General features: G+C 36.8%; 1 long non-coding RNA gene across 1 annotated transcript in view; it reads left to right on the forward strand.

Annotated features, from left to right (window-relative positions):
* The first annotated feature begins 408 nt into the window (after window positions 1–408).
* LOC134624201 (uncharacterized) overlaps window positions 409–13,177 on the forward strand; it is a 31,280-nt gene continuing 18,511 nt past the window's right edge. The window contains exons 1-5 of the long non-coding RNA XR_010093466.1: window positions 409–419; window positions 1,977–2,008; window positions 2,962–2,993; window positions 4,175–4,201; window positions 6,542–6,572. This is a non-coding gene — a long non-coding RNA (uncharacterized LOC134624201). The remainder of the gene's footprint in view (window positions 420–1,976; window positions 2,009–2,961; window positions 2,994–4,174; window positions 4,202–6,541; window positions 6,573–13,177) is intronic.

Genomic DNA, 13,177 nt, shown 5'->3' on the forward strand with positions numbered 1-13,177 from the left:
AATGACCATTCTAGCCCCTACCGTTAGGAAATTATGGCCATTTGTTTAAAGGGAATCCTTACTGGATAAGGTTTATATATATATTAATATATTGTCTTTAAAACATCTTTGACGACTGTCCTGGACTGGTTGTTTGTTTGTTTTTTAGGTCTGGTGAACTCTATCACCAGCTATTTGGTGTTGGTGTTCAGGAGAAGAGCCTTCTAATAATATTTATTCAACTTATAGAATTAAAGTTCTGCTAGTTTTTTTCTGTAGCAAATAAATATTGTATAAAATATTTAAAATTACCTACATTTTTGATGTTTTCAATGCCCATTGTGTGTAATACTGGAATTTCCTACTACCCGTGAACGCCTCTTTTTTTACCTGACTGCCAGACATCCGTCTCTCCGCACACTTCGTTGAGTCTGCTCTCGGTGAGTGCTGCGCCTCTGCTTCTCCTCTCCTCTCCTAAGTGTCTATACTCTGTTTGCACGATTTAACGAGTTCTTGTTAGTGATTTATAAAGCCAGCCGAGGTATAACTCACATTAAAGTAACACAATGGTTGCTTTTTAGTGAAAAATTGTCATTTTTGTATGTAAAAGCAGTGTTTGATGAGCTAACGCTAACAACCCAATGCTAACGACTAGCACTCTTATGAGCCCAGTGTGAAATGAAGATAATTCATTTGACTGTAAACCATGGTTATTGTGTTGTTTTATTAATTACATTTGGTGTGTTCGTTTTTCATTCTGTTAAATAAGGTGCAGTTAGCTCTCTTCACAAATCAGTTACTTAAAACAGCCTCATTCTTTATGCTGTAAAGTTTCTAAAGAACCCCCATCTTAGATTCAGTGTCAGCTGTCGGCAAGATCAAAGGAGCCATTTTACCGGCCGAACACGGGAGAAAAAGAGTCACTTGTGTGCAGGTCTTGTGGGTTAATTAAGAGAAAGGAGGGGGGGAGAAACTGAGGATTAAACATAGGCTATGTCCCCACATACACGGGTATGGAAAACTGAGATTTTCCGTTTTCGTTTTAAAAAACAAAGCAACAGGTGGCGATATATTCCTAACCGTGTAGAAATGTTGGCCGATCAGAAGTCTAGAAGCCTCGGTGGGAAATAGCAAACAAAGATGGGGCATAAAAGCAGAACCCAGTCATGTGTGTGGAGGGACAGTAACTGTGTGTGTATATGTACGCATTTAAACACTGCAGAGAGTACAATTAACAGTAACCGTATTCAAGAAATGCATTTCAGCGAAACAATAAAGTGGCGCACAGCGTGACATCAAAACAGGCGCACATCTTTGACACTGCGTTTTCTCCGTTTTTATGCAAATGCAAAAACGTAGTTTTCGAAAATATCCTGGCAGACGTTTTTAGAAATTTCCGTTTTCAGTCACCGAAAACGCCGTTTAAGTGTGGACGAAAGGTGCAAACGCATAGAAAAATCTCCATTTTCAAAAGTACCTGTGTACATAGCTCAAGAATAATAAGAACTCCTAAACAGGAGACTTTAATTTTTAAGAACTGTTTAACAAAGGCTTGTTTGTGCCAACCTAAATCTGCAGCACAGTTTAAATTCTCACTTTGTGGAAAATTAATGAAATAAACAACAGCCCACCTTCACATAAATAAAATATGGCAGTATATTATTATAAGTATGGTACATAGATATTTATTTTAAAACTACAGCATATTTAATGATACTATGTGCAGTTAATAATATTTTAGGAAGTAGAATTTGAATGCAGACCACCTCAAATATTAAAGACTTAAAAATATATCGTGCAGTTTTTCATGTATGAGTGTTTTGCAATCTTAAATGAGATGTAGACCAAAGAAAACAGAGGAGAGTTGTTGTTTGTATTCCAGCTGTAGTAAACAAAGAAGTTTAGTGAATCTTTTTGACAACAGAGAGTAATGCAGTATTGATGCTGATTTGAGTTTTCTGATCCTGTATTTTTGCTCTTTGTCTTTTGTTACACAGAGTGAAATAGAAGCTTGGTTTTGCCTTTGCTGGTGAGTAAACAGTGATTGTAACTGAAGCAATATGAAATTGGGATTGTGTAACATGTTTATAAATTTACATACAATAGTTTGGCTTTTTGTGATATCTTGCCATTTGCTCATGGGCAAAAACACATTTATAAGCAGTTAAGCCCCCCCCCCCCCCCCCCAGACCTCTGAGTGTCCCTAAAAATGTCCCTGAAGTTTAATAGGCCATTTATATCTAATTTTAATTTCAAAGGCTTATCAAAGCATTTCTGTAGTAATTATTGTTTTTATTACACATGTTAAGGTCATTTGAGACTCTGCAATTAAATTTTGCCCTCTTTAGACTAAAGTGAGTTCATTTTGTCTGAGGTACAATGCTGGGAAAAGTCTTTCTTCCTTGCAGATTTATTTTGTTCATGATTTTTTGTCACATGTTTCAAATCATCTAACAGGGATGATATGAATAAATACACAAAAGCATTTTTAAAGTGATGATTTCACGTATGAAGCAGAGAAAACCAAACCAGAGCTATCTGTTCTAATGTGAGAACATGCTGGTCTCTAATACCAAGCTGTGGAAGCCCTGATAGCAAGAACTACCATCAAGCATTTATAGTATCAAGTATCATTTGTGATTGTTGCATGCTTTGAAACTGTGATGTTATCATTTGATCAAGTGTGCAGTGCGAGCAAATCATTGCTTGTGGTATCTGCTGTGTTATGTAATAGCACCAACGTATAAGAGCTTTACGTTAATGAGGAATTTCTGTGGCTTATTGCAGATTGATAAAACGACACATCACCTTAATACAGACGCAAATCTTTAATAAGGTGCAGAAAGAGAAGATGGGGTGTTTATAGTAAAGCTGTTGTAAACAGAATTTAACAGATTTTTTTTCACTACAGATTGTGATGCAGTATTGACTCTGATGCTGATTTCAGTTGTCTGATTCTGTATTTTTGTTCTTTTGTTACAGAGTGAAACAGAACTTCGGTTTTGCCTTTGCTGGTAAGTAAGCAGCAATTGTAACTGCAGTAATATGACATTGTCACTGTGTAACATGTTTAGCAACTTACCTAACATAGTTTGGTTTTTGTGACATTACCATTTACTGATGGGCAAAAACAAACGGTCAGAATTTATACCTTGTAGCAGCAAAGTCCCCACACATGACCTCTGACTGTCCCTGAAGTTTAATAGGCCATTTAAGTCTGATTTTTATGTTTGAACACAAACAACTGTTTTTATACAGCTGTTCATGTTCTCCATTTGTTTGTGGATTTACGTAGCAGACACAACTATGAACGCATTTTAGGTGAGTTAGTGTAAGTGGTAGCTTAAACACTTAAGAGCACCACAGTTGTTGATTTATATCTTTACTCATATTCTGCTTATGTATTACATTAAAGTCAGACCACTATAGAAGTATTTTTGCCTGAGTGAATAGAAGTGGTAGGTTGAACATTTAAGCAATAATAAAAAACTAAGAGAACCAGAGTTGTGAGTAGGCAATGTTTTGTATGTTAAGCCTGTGTGTAATTTATATACACTAAGTTTAAATTAGTTTCTTAATAATTTGCTTGATACAATGTGTTTGAAAATTATATATAAAAGGGAAATATTGCAAAATACAAAAAGATTCCTGCCAACAGGTACAATGGAATGACTTTTTATTATAATTTTTATGAAATTTTAATTGCAAAAATGGTGTGCCACTGTTGTTACTATGACATGTCAAAATTTACATGTATTTTAGGATTTACATATTCAGATCAGAACTAAAACCTGATGAGGTTTTCCATTGATCCTATTTTTTATTTTATTTTTTTTTAAATGGTATTCAACATTTTTAATCTGAAATGCGGTTAACAGTTGTGGTTTTTCCGCACTTTATTAAGCACTAACTTGTGACAGAAAATGATGGAGCTAAAAAGCCATAATCTGTACCAACAAATATTGGTGCCTCTTTTTGGCACTTCTGTAGTAAGCATGCCTTTATTACACATGTTATCGCCATATGAGAGTCTGTAACTAAAGTTTGTCCTCTTCAGACTACAGTGAGTTCATAAAGGCTTGAAGAAATTGAGGATTTTACTTGTTATTTCATGTCACAGTAAATTGGATTGTGTGTGAAGAGGTTCAACAGTGTAAGTCATTAAACAGTGATCTGATGTGTTTCCTTTCTCTAGGATACTGATCTGATCGTCTCAAGTCTGGTAAGTAAAGGTTTTGTCTGCGATACAGTGCTGAGAAAGGTCTTTCTTCCTTGCAGATTTATTTTGTTTATGCTTTTTTCACATGTTTGAAATCATCTAACAAGGATCACCTGGATAAATACAAAAAGCAGTTTTAAAGTGATGATTTCATTTTTGAACCAGAACAACCTGGTCTAATGTAAAAACATGTTGGTCTCTAATACCCACCTGTGGATGCCCTGATAGCAACAATTACCATCAAGCATTTACAGTAACTGGTAATGACTGGTTTACATCACTGGGGGATTTAGGTCCACTATAATTTCAGAATTGCCTTAATTAGATCCAAACAGGACAGTCAAGAAAAGAAAAAAGTCTTAATTAAGGCCCAATATAGGGTTTTCAACTCATACCAAGTATCTTAATTTCACTAAAGTCCAGACTGATTAGTTTACACCAAGAGTTTTGTTTCATTCATTCAATTGGACTTGCTTGTGTGCTTCAGATCAATTTACTGCTGCAAATCCTAAGTGTGATTAAACTTAAGCCTGATGAGTTGATGGTCCTGAAGGTCCTGAAGTTGTAAAGGAACTCTGGGACATCACAGTAACAGCACCATGTTTGACTGTAATGCTGGTGTTTTTCTCTCACTATAGATGATTCAGTTTAGTGCAGTTAGTCAGCACAGCTCTTGTTTATCATCGAGATATTATTAGGCAACTTGTTTTTGCCTGTTCAGCTACAACATCTGGGAGGGTTTTTGTTTTCTGGGGTCTCCAAATCCTTAGAAATCTCTTTGTTAACCTTTACAGAACTATATCTGTTTGTTTCACATTACAGCAGCTCACGACTAGCAGTTTAGGGACAATTAAATATTCACATAGGGCAAGGGTCTCAAACTCCACTCTTCAAGAGCTGGTGTCCTGAAGCTTTTCCACGTGTCCCTGTTACAAAACACCTGAATAACATTTGTAGGTCATTAGTAAGAGTATAGAATTTGACTGTGTGCTGAAGTGACATCCCCTAAGACTACTCAAATTTAAGTAATTTAAGTGTTTGGAAAAATGTACTTCTAAAAGTACTTTCATTACATCATGTTCATTTGCTCATTAGCTGCTATAACATGAATCAAATGGCTGAATTACCACCTCAGCATGCAGTCAAGTTCTGTAGAGTTTTGCTAATGACCTACTAATGTTATGCAGGTGTGTTGCAACAGGGACACATACAAAAGGTTCTGGACACCAGGCCTTAAGGACCAGAGTTTGAGACACTGGTGGTAGGGCATTGTGGATTTCAAAAGCTTCTTCCCTTAAATCACTGCCTAGAAACTGCTTTTTGTAAGTTGTCATAATGACCTGCAAAATATAGATGGGATGAAAACATAAACATCAGAAATTTTATAATGGCCTGATATTTTTATCAAGGCTGTTTTTTGAAAATAATCCTGGCCTAATTTACAAAAGATGAACTGTGTCTGAAAGTCATATTTGTTTGTTTCTTTGTTTGTTTGTTTAAGAAATGTGGGAATCTCCAGCAAAGATCTTACATGCAACAGCTCAGATACAGCACTCACTTCTGTTCTTTTTATCATGACATGATCTACAAAGAAATTATCATCATACTAAATTTTGCTAATTAGGCCTTAATATCAGCTATGATAAGTTTATCATAGATTTAGTGGAGTGCTTATTGCTGTGTATCAAACATGCCCCAAATGTGACTGAAATATGTAGAAACTGCTGTGTAGAAACTAGCTGTCTCCAAATTTCTCATTTTGCCAAAATTCATACAGAGTGGCCTGAAACTGTCTGCTCTAACCTCAGTGTGTTGGTTTTGTTGAACCATATAATATTTACAGTAAGTTATTGTAGCAGCACATCTTGGTGTAAGTTTATAGACTCTGTTTTTATTGTGTTAATAGAATTTGAATGCAGGCCACCTCAAATGTTAAAGCCTACAAACATTCCATACAAGCTATCATTTGTGATTGTTGCCTACTTTTAAATTGTAACATCACCATTTGATGATGTGTGCAGTGCTAGGTGTAGCAAATCATTGGTTACGATAGGTACTCTCTTATGTAACTGAACCTAAACTTTGAAGCATTACATGACTCAGAAACTTGTGTGACTTATTGCAAATGGATAAAACTACATATGACCTTTATGAAGATGATAATCTTTATTAGGGTGCAGAAAAAGAAAACAGGAGAGTTGTTGTTGTTGTTTGTATTCCAGCTGTGGTAAACAAAGAAGTTTCCAGAATGTTTTTGACTACAGAGAGTGATGCAGTATTGACTCTAATGCTGATTGGAGTTGTCTGATGCTGTATTTTTGTTCTTTGTCTTTTGTTACACAGAGTGAACAGATCTTTGGTTTTGCCTTTGCTGGTAAGTACACAGTAATGGTAATGTTTAGTAATTTACTTACAGTAGTTTGGCTATTTGTGTTATCTTGCCATTCACTCATGGGCAAAGACAAATAGTCAGGATTTAGAATCTGTAGCAGCAAAGCCCCCACACAGGATCACTGACTGCCCCAGGAAATGTCAATGAAGTTTAATAGCCCATCAGTGTCTGATTTTAATTTTTGATGGCTTATCAAGTCCAAACATAGTTAAATGTCAGAGATATCTTTATGCAGTTGTTTGATTTCTCCTTATGTTTGTGGATTTAAGTGTGAGTATAGGTGGTACCTTAAACACTTAAGAGCACCACAGCTATCGATTTTTATTTTCTCTCTCATTCCACTTATGAATTAGCATGAAGTCAAAACGCTAGAAGTATTTTGCGTGAGTGACTGGCCTGAGTGCAGTTCACACTGCAGGCGAAAGCGCATCAAATCAGATTTTTTTGTCATGTTGGTATCAGTGATGGTATCATGGTATGACAGTGTGAACGGCACAAATCCGATAGTTTAGAAAGCGACTGCTGTTTGAATTTCCGTTGTCTTAATTAAGGTCCAAAATAGTGTTTTGAAATCATTTCAAGGATCTCAATTTCATTAAAGTCAATATTCTGATTAGGCTACACCAAGACATTCAGTTGGACTTGCTTGTGTGCTTCAGATCCCAAGTGTGATTAAACTTAAGCTCAGGACCTGATAGGTTGATGTAGGTCCTGAAGTAGTAAGGGAACTCTGGACCATCACAGTAACGGCACCATGTTTGACTTTAATGCTGGTATTTTTCTGAAATATTTCTCTCACTTTAGAAGATTCAGTTTAGTACAGTGAGTCCGCACAGCTCTTGCTGATCATCAAGATGTTTTTAGGCAAATGTGAGAAAGTTTTTGTTCTTTTTGGCCAGTCAATAAATAATTTTGAGTTTAATGGATATAAAGTGTTTAAAGCAGGAGGCCTGAAACTGTCTGCTGTAACCTCAGTGTGCGGGTTTATTTGGACCATATAATATTTACAGTAAGTTACTGTAGCAGCACGTCTTGGTTTGAGTTTATAGACTTAGTTTATTGTTTTAATAGAACGCAAAAATGTCCTTATAACAGTTCCACCATCATTTGTTAAACATTGTCATTCTGTTCAGTCTAATAATTTACTGTAGAACTCTTTAGTATTTAAAGCCCTACATTTACTGTATTTTTGAGATTATAAGGCATAATGTCAATAAACAAGTCTCTTTGTAAGGCACATTAAGCCAAACAAAACATTCAGATAAGTCAAACTTTATTCAAGTCATTCACAACAACTCTCAACACTGGTCAGTTGTAACACATAAAATACAGAACAATACACTCACTTTTTCAGTTCATTCCTCATCCACAAATCCATCAAACTCTTCGTGGGTTGATCAGTTTGAAATCTGCTTACTAAAATATTTGACAGAATTTTGAGCGCTGTGTACCACAGAAATCCCGTTCGAGGTCAGTAAGCATAACCAGAATCGATACATTAGGCACATTGTATGTTTTTGAGAAAATGACAGGATTTTAGGTGTGCCATATAGTCTGAAGAATATGGTAAATCCAAGCATATTGGAAATACGACTAATTCCAGGCCTGTTGTGTCTTACAGGTGACCTGCTCCAGAAGATCCTCTCTCTCTATCATTATAAGCAATTCTGTCTATCCTATCACTCTCCCGACTCTATCTAATTTGACAGCCATTCCATCTTGTATCACTCTATCCTCTACTGCTCTATCTAATTTGACAGCAATTCCATCTTGTATCCCTCTATCCTCTACTGCTCTATCTAATTTGACAGCAATTCCATCTTGTATCCCTCTATCCTCTACTGCTCCATCTAATTTGAGAATCCAAGTTTTCAGAAATCCAAGTTTTCAGAATCCAAGTTTTCAGAAATCCAAGTACCAGTACTTGATCTATCTGTTTCAGAATTCTGAGAGATCTCTGCTCTCACTGCTCCTTCTTTCCTGTCATTAAGCTCTCTCACATTCAGTCATTTTGCTGGAAATTACAAGTTGAATATACAGTAGTAGAATTACAGTACAGTAGAACTTATAGTAGAACCTACTTACACAGCCCTACATTAGTCATTTTAATTTTGCATTAGACTTTGGAATTAACACTGCTAGTTTGGCTTACTTTGATACATTGTATAAAATATCACCTTTTTATAAGTTTATTTGTAATAAGATAATCTGGTTCTTTTGTAATACATACATTCAGATAAATATTAAATTAGATCAATATACATTTTGCTAGTCTGTTTCATTGGCTATAACATTTGACTGCAAGTTTATAGTATTATTATTTAAGGACAAACCCATTTTGTCACTCAGTGTAAGTATTCAGTTAGTATTGTCATCGAGAAGTGCCTGAGGACCCATACTTCCTGTTTCCTGACTGCTGCAGAACATCCAGCTGAAGAATCCTCATCACCTGTTATCTTATCACCACACCACCAAAGCTCCATCTATTTGATTTAAATATTAGATATCTGAAAGATTTACATAAACTCCCTTAAGAGCTAAGACTTTTATTATAGCCTGTTGATTGAGATTTATTCTGCATATCATCTTACAGAAGTTGTACTTATTTATCAGTCTGGTTAAAAAAAAATATAAGTGAAATTATACAGTTTCTAAAAGAGCTACAATAAAACAGACCAAATTGTTTCCAGAGAACTTTGAATTTCCTTTATTTTGAGTTTGGAGTACAAATCAGCTTTTTAACGTCTATTTATATATTCATAAAAACATTTTAAAGTATTATAATAGTACATTTCTCAGATTTAACAGTAACTTGAGGAGTTATACGTTTTTCTGTGTTTCAAGGTTCAGTTTTGTTTATATTTGTGTATAACCACATATAAGCTCCAGGTTGTACTTCAGCAAAATGCCAAGAAAAGGTCAAAGGTCTCAGTCCCAGAAGCTTAGACGTCAGAAGGAGAAAGAACAAGTGAATGTTTCTCAGAGCAGTGAGCAGGTAAAGGTGTGTGTTTCAACTTTTCCCAGCACTGAAGTGCAGAGCAGTGTTCAGACAGCCACAGTGTCTTATGCAGATGTGGTAAAGAGAGGTGTTCCCTCAGTGTCTGTCCCAGAGCCTGAAGTTATGCAAGTAATCCATATTGAACCCCAGGTAACTGTACAAACACAGCATAATGGTGAGACAACCACAGTGTCTTATGCAGATGTGGTAAAGAGAGGTTTTCCCACAGTGTCTGTCCCAGAGCCTGAAGTTATGCAGGTAATCCAGACTGAACCCCAGGTAACTGTACAAACACAGCATGATGAAGAAGCTCCAGAACAGTCTCATGTACAGGTTATAAACAGTGAAAGTCGTCCACGAGTGAGTAGCATCTGTGCGTCCCGAAGCCAGGCTTCTCCTAAGTATGGAAAGTACCGGAATCAGCAATGCATGGCTAACAGTTTGGTTTTCCTGTCATTCTTACACGAGGATGAATTTATTACCAGAGCAGATCTAAACAGTGTGTTGGAAAAAGGCCATGCCATGCATTCAGATGCCAGAAAGAGGTTTGTGAACAGCGTGTTTCTAGCCACCGATGAGCTTCCCACAGTGGTCACCAGCCGCAGACACGAGTATCAAGTCGACATGTCTCAGTTAGCTCATTACGGCACATTTGATGGTACAGATCACCTTCTGAGCCTTGAACAAGGACTACAGTGTTTGGCTTCAGACGTTCGCTACGCTTTGCTAGTCATGCGAGGAACAGTCATCGCTGTTTGCAGGCTGACTTCTGGTGAATATGCATATTTTGACCCTCACCCACGTAAGTCTACTGGTATGCCATTGTCGCTAAGTGTAAGTGGTGGAACTGCAGTTATGCTGAAATTCACACGTCTTAATGACATGATTGACAGGATCAAACGTTTGTACCGAATGTTTAGCATCGCCCCATCCTGCACTTATGAGCTACAGCCTGTCGAGTTTCACAGTGGAAACGCTGCTGACCAAAGAGATGCTGATGAAAACAGACAAACAGCTACAACTGTTCCAGCACCAGCTTTAAATGAAGCCATTCATGAAATAAACTCCCAAAGATCTACTGACCAGACACAGGAGACTGTGAGAGACACTTTAACCACTGAAGTGACATCATCCAGAGTGGATTATTCAGATGAGACAACTGCTACTGAAAACAACCATCTTCCTTCTGAGTATTTAGAAAAAGAAACACCTACATCCTCTGTGAGAGAAACGCAGGTAACATCAGATTCTGTTCCTCAGAATGATTCAAACATTGCCTCCAGTTCAACTAAGATAACAGAGGAACTTTCACAAAAACTGCTGAAATATAATAAACAGCAAAAAAGAAAAATAAGGAGAAGAATATTAGCCCAAGAAAAACTACCACAGAGAAAGGAAAATCAGAAGACAAAAGAAAGGCAGATGAACACTTTTCATGACAGAAGAAGAGTATGTACAAAAAATATCTTTATAAACTAAATGCTACATATAGTGAGAAACAGAGAGAACATTTCAGAAGAGCCTATAGAGAAAGTGCTAAAATAAGAGAGAAAAAAAGAGAGCGTGTCATAAGGATGTATAAAGACGATTCTTTATTCAGAGAAAAGCAGAAGGAACGTATGAGAAAAACATATAAAGAATCTTATAGACAATCTCTTATGTTTAGAGAACAGCAGACGGAACGTATAACAAGAACATATAGAGAGTCTCCCCAATTCAGAGAAAAGCAGAAAGAGCATAAAAGAAGAATATACAGAACTTGTGCTGGATTCAGAGAAAAACATAAAGCTTACATGAGGACATATGTATATAATCTATATAAAGTAAGCGAAGAATTTAAACAGAAAAAACGATCTTACATAACAAAGCGTTATGGAGAAGAGAAACAATTTCAGCAGCAACACAAGGACAATATGAGAGAAAGAATGAGAGTAAAATATTGGAACGTTTTTTCTTTCAGACAGATGCATAATGTCAGATGTGCAATGAAAATAAAAAGAAAATATCGTCAGATGCATCGACCAGCTGAGAGTTTACAGTATCATCCAGATAACAGTTTAATGAATGAGGCCATATCTCGTTTCAGATCAAACATTAAGTCAGCACCATCTTATGTTTGTACTGTTTGTCTAAAAGCTTCTTTTCCTAATCAGGTGAAAATCTGCAAAAGAGAAAATTACTCAAAACACCAAACTGTAGCTCAACAGTGTCTAACTGGTAGATTTGTTCATGTGTGTGATGAAGCATGTAATGATCACTGCAGCTTTCGTGTTGAGAGAAAAAAGGAGTATATCTGTCACACGTGTCACAGTTCCCTCAAAAGTGGACGCATGCCCAGGCTTGCTGCTGTCAATGGTTTAGAACTGCAGGATATTCCAGCTGAACTGTGTGATCTCAACATTCTGGAGAGACATCTGATTGCCAAATGCATACCATTTGCTAAGATTATTCCTCTTCCAAAGGGGAGACAGAGACTCATACGTGGTAATGTGGTGTGTGTACCATCTGAGGTCCAACAAACAGTTGACTCTTTACCTCGGCTCAGAAGCCAATCACAGATAATGAGGATCAAGTTGAAAAGACGACTGTGCTATAAAGGCCATCAGCTGTTCCAGACTGTCACCTGGTCTAAACTGATCCAAGCCCTGCGTAAACTCAAACAGATTCATCCACAGTACACAGATATTGTTATCAGAGATGATGCATTGCTTTGTGATCCAACGTTACCTGATGATGACAGCAGTGATGAAGCTAGCATGGGAAGTGATGATTATGATGAAGCAGATTTGATGGAAATTGACAACTATGAAAAAGATGCCCTTTTGTGTGAAAGTGAGTCTGAAAGTGAACAAGTTATTAATATGCAATCCTGTGATGAACAACCAGAAGAACAAAATCCTGAGGAACCAGAAAGTGATTTGAACAATGGAGGTTTTGCTCTAGAAAGTTGTCTGCAGCCTGTTGACATTTCAGAAGAGATTCTCTCTTTCACTGATAACACATATTGTGTGGCTCCTGCAGAAAGAAACAATCCAGTTAGCTTCTTCAGAACTCCTCATTTGGAAGCCATGGCATTTCCTGTGCAGTTTCCTACTGGTCAGAATACACTGGATGAAAAGAGACGTCTTAATCTCACACCGAGTGCTTACTTCAAGTCAAGGCTTTTCAACATTGATGCAAGATTTGCTAAAGATACAAATTACCTGTTTTTCTCACAGTTTGTCACTGAAATACACCTGGCTAATTCCAGCATGACAATACAGCTAAGAAAAGGTAAAACTATGACCAAAGATGGACGCAAAATCACATCAGGAATGTTACAAAGTAAGACAGAAGTAGAGAAGCTGGTAAGAAATAAAGATGCAATCAGATTTATGCAGCCACTCAGAGGAACTCCAGCTTACTGGCAGAAAACCACCAAAGATCTATTCAGTATGGTTCGTCAAATAGGAACACCTCAGTTCTTTGTCACTTTCTCTGCTGCTGAGATGAGATGGCCTGATGTGATTCAAGCAATAAAGAGACAGCAAGGTGAAGAGGTTGATTTTGAAGCCCTGGACTGGTCAGAAAAGTGTGAAATTCTAAGATC

This window comes from Pelmatolapia mariae, linkage group LG3_W, assembly GCF_036321145.2.
Source record: "Pelmatolapia mariae isolate MD_Pm_ZW linkage group LG3_W, Pm_UMD_F_2, whole genome shotgun sequence".
Classification (NCBI taxonomy): Eukaryota; Metazoa; Chordata; class Actinopteri; order Cichliformes; family Cichlidae; genus Pelmatolapia; species Pelmatolapia mariae.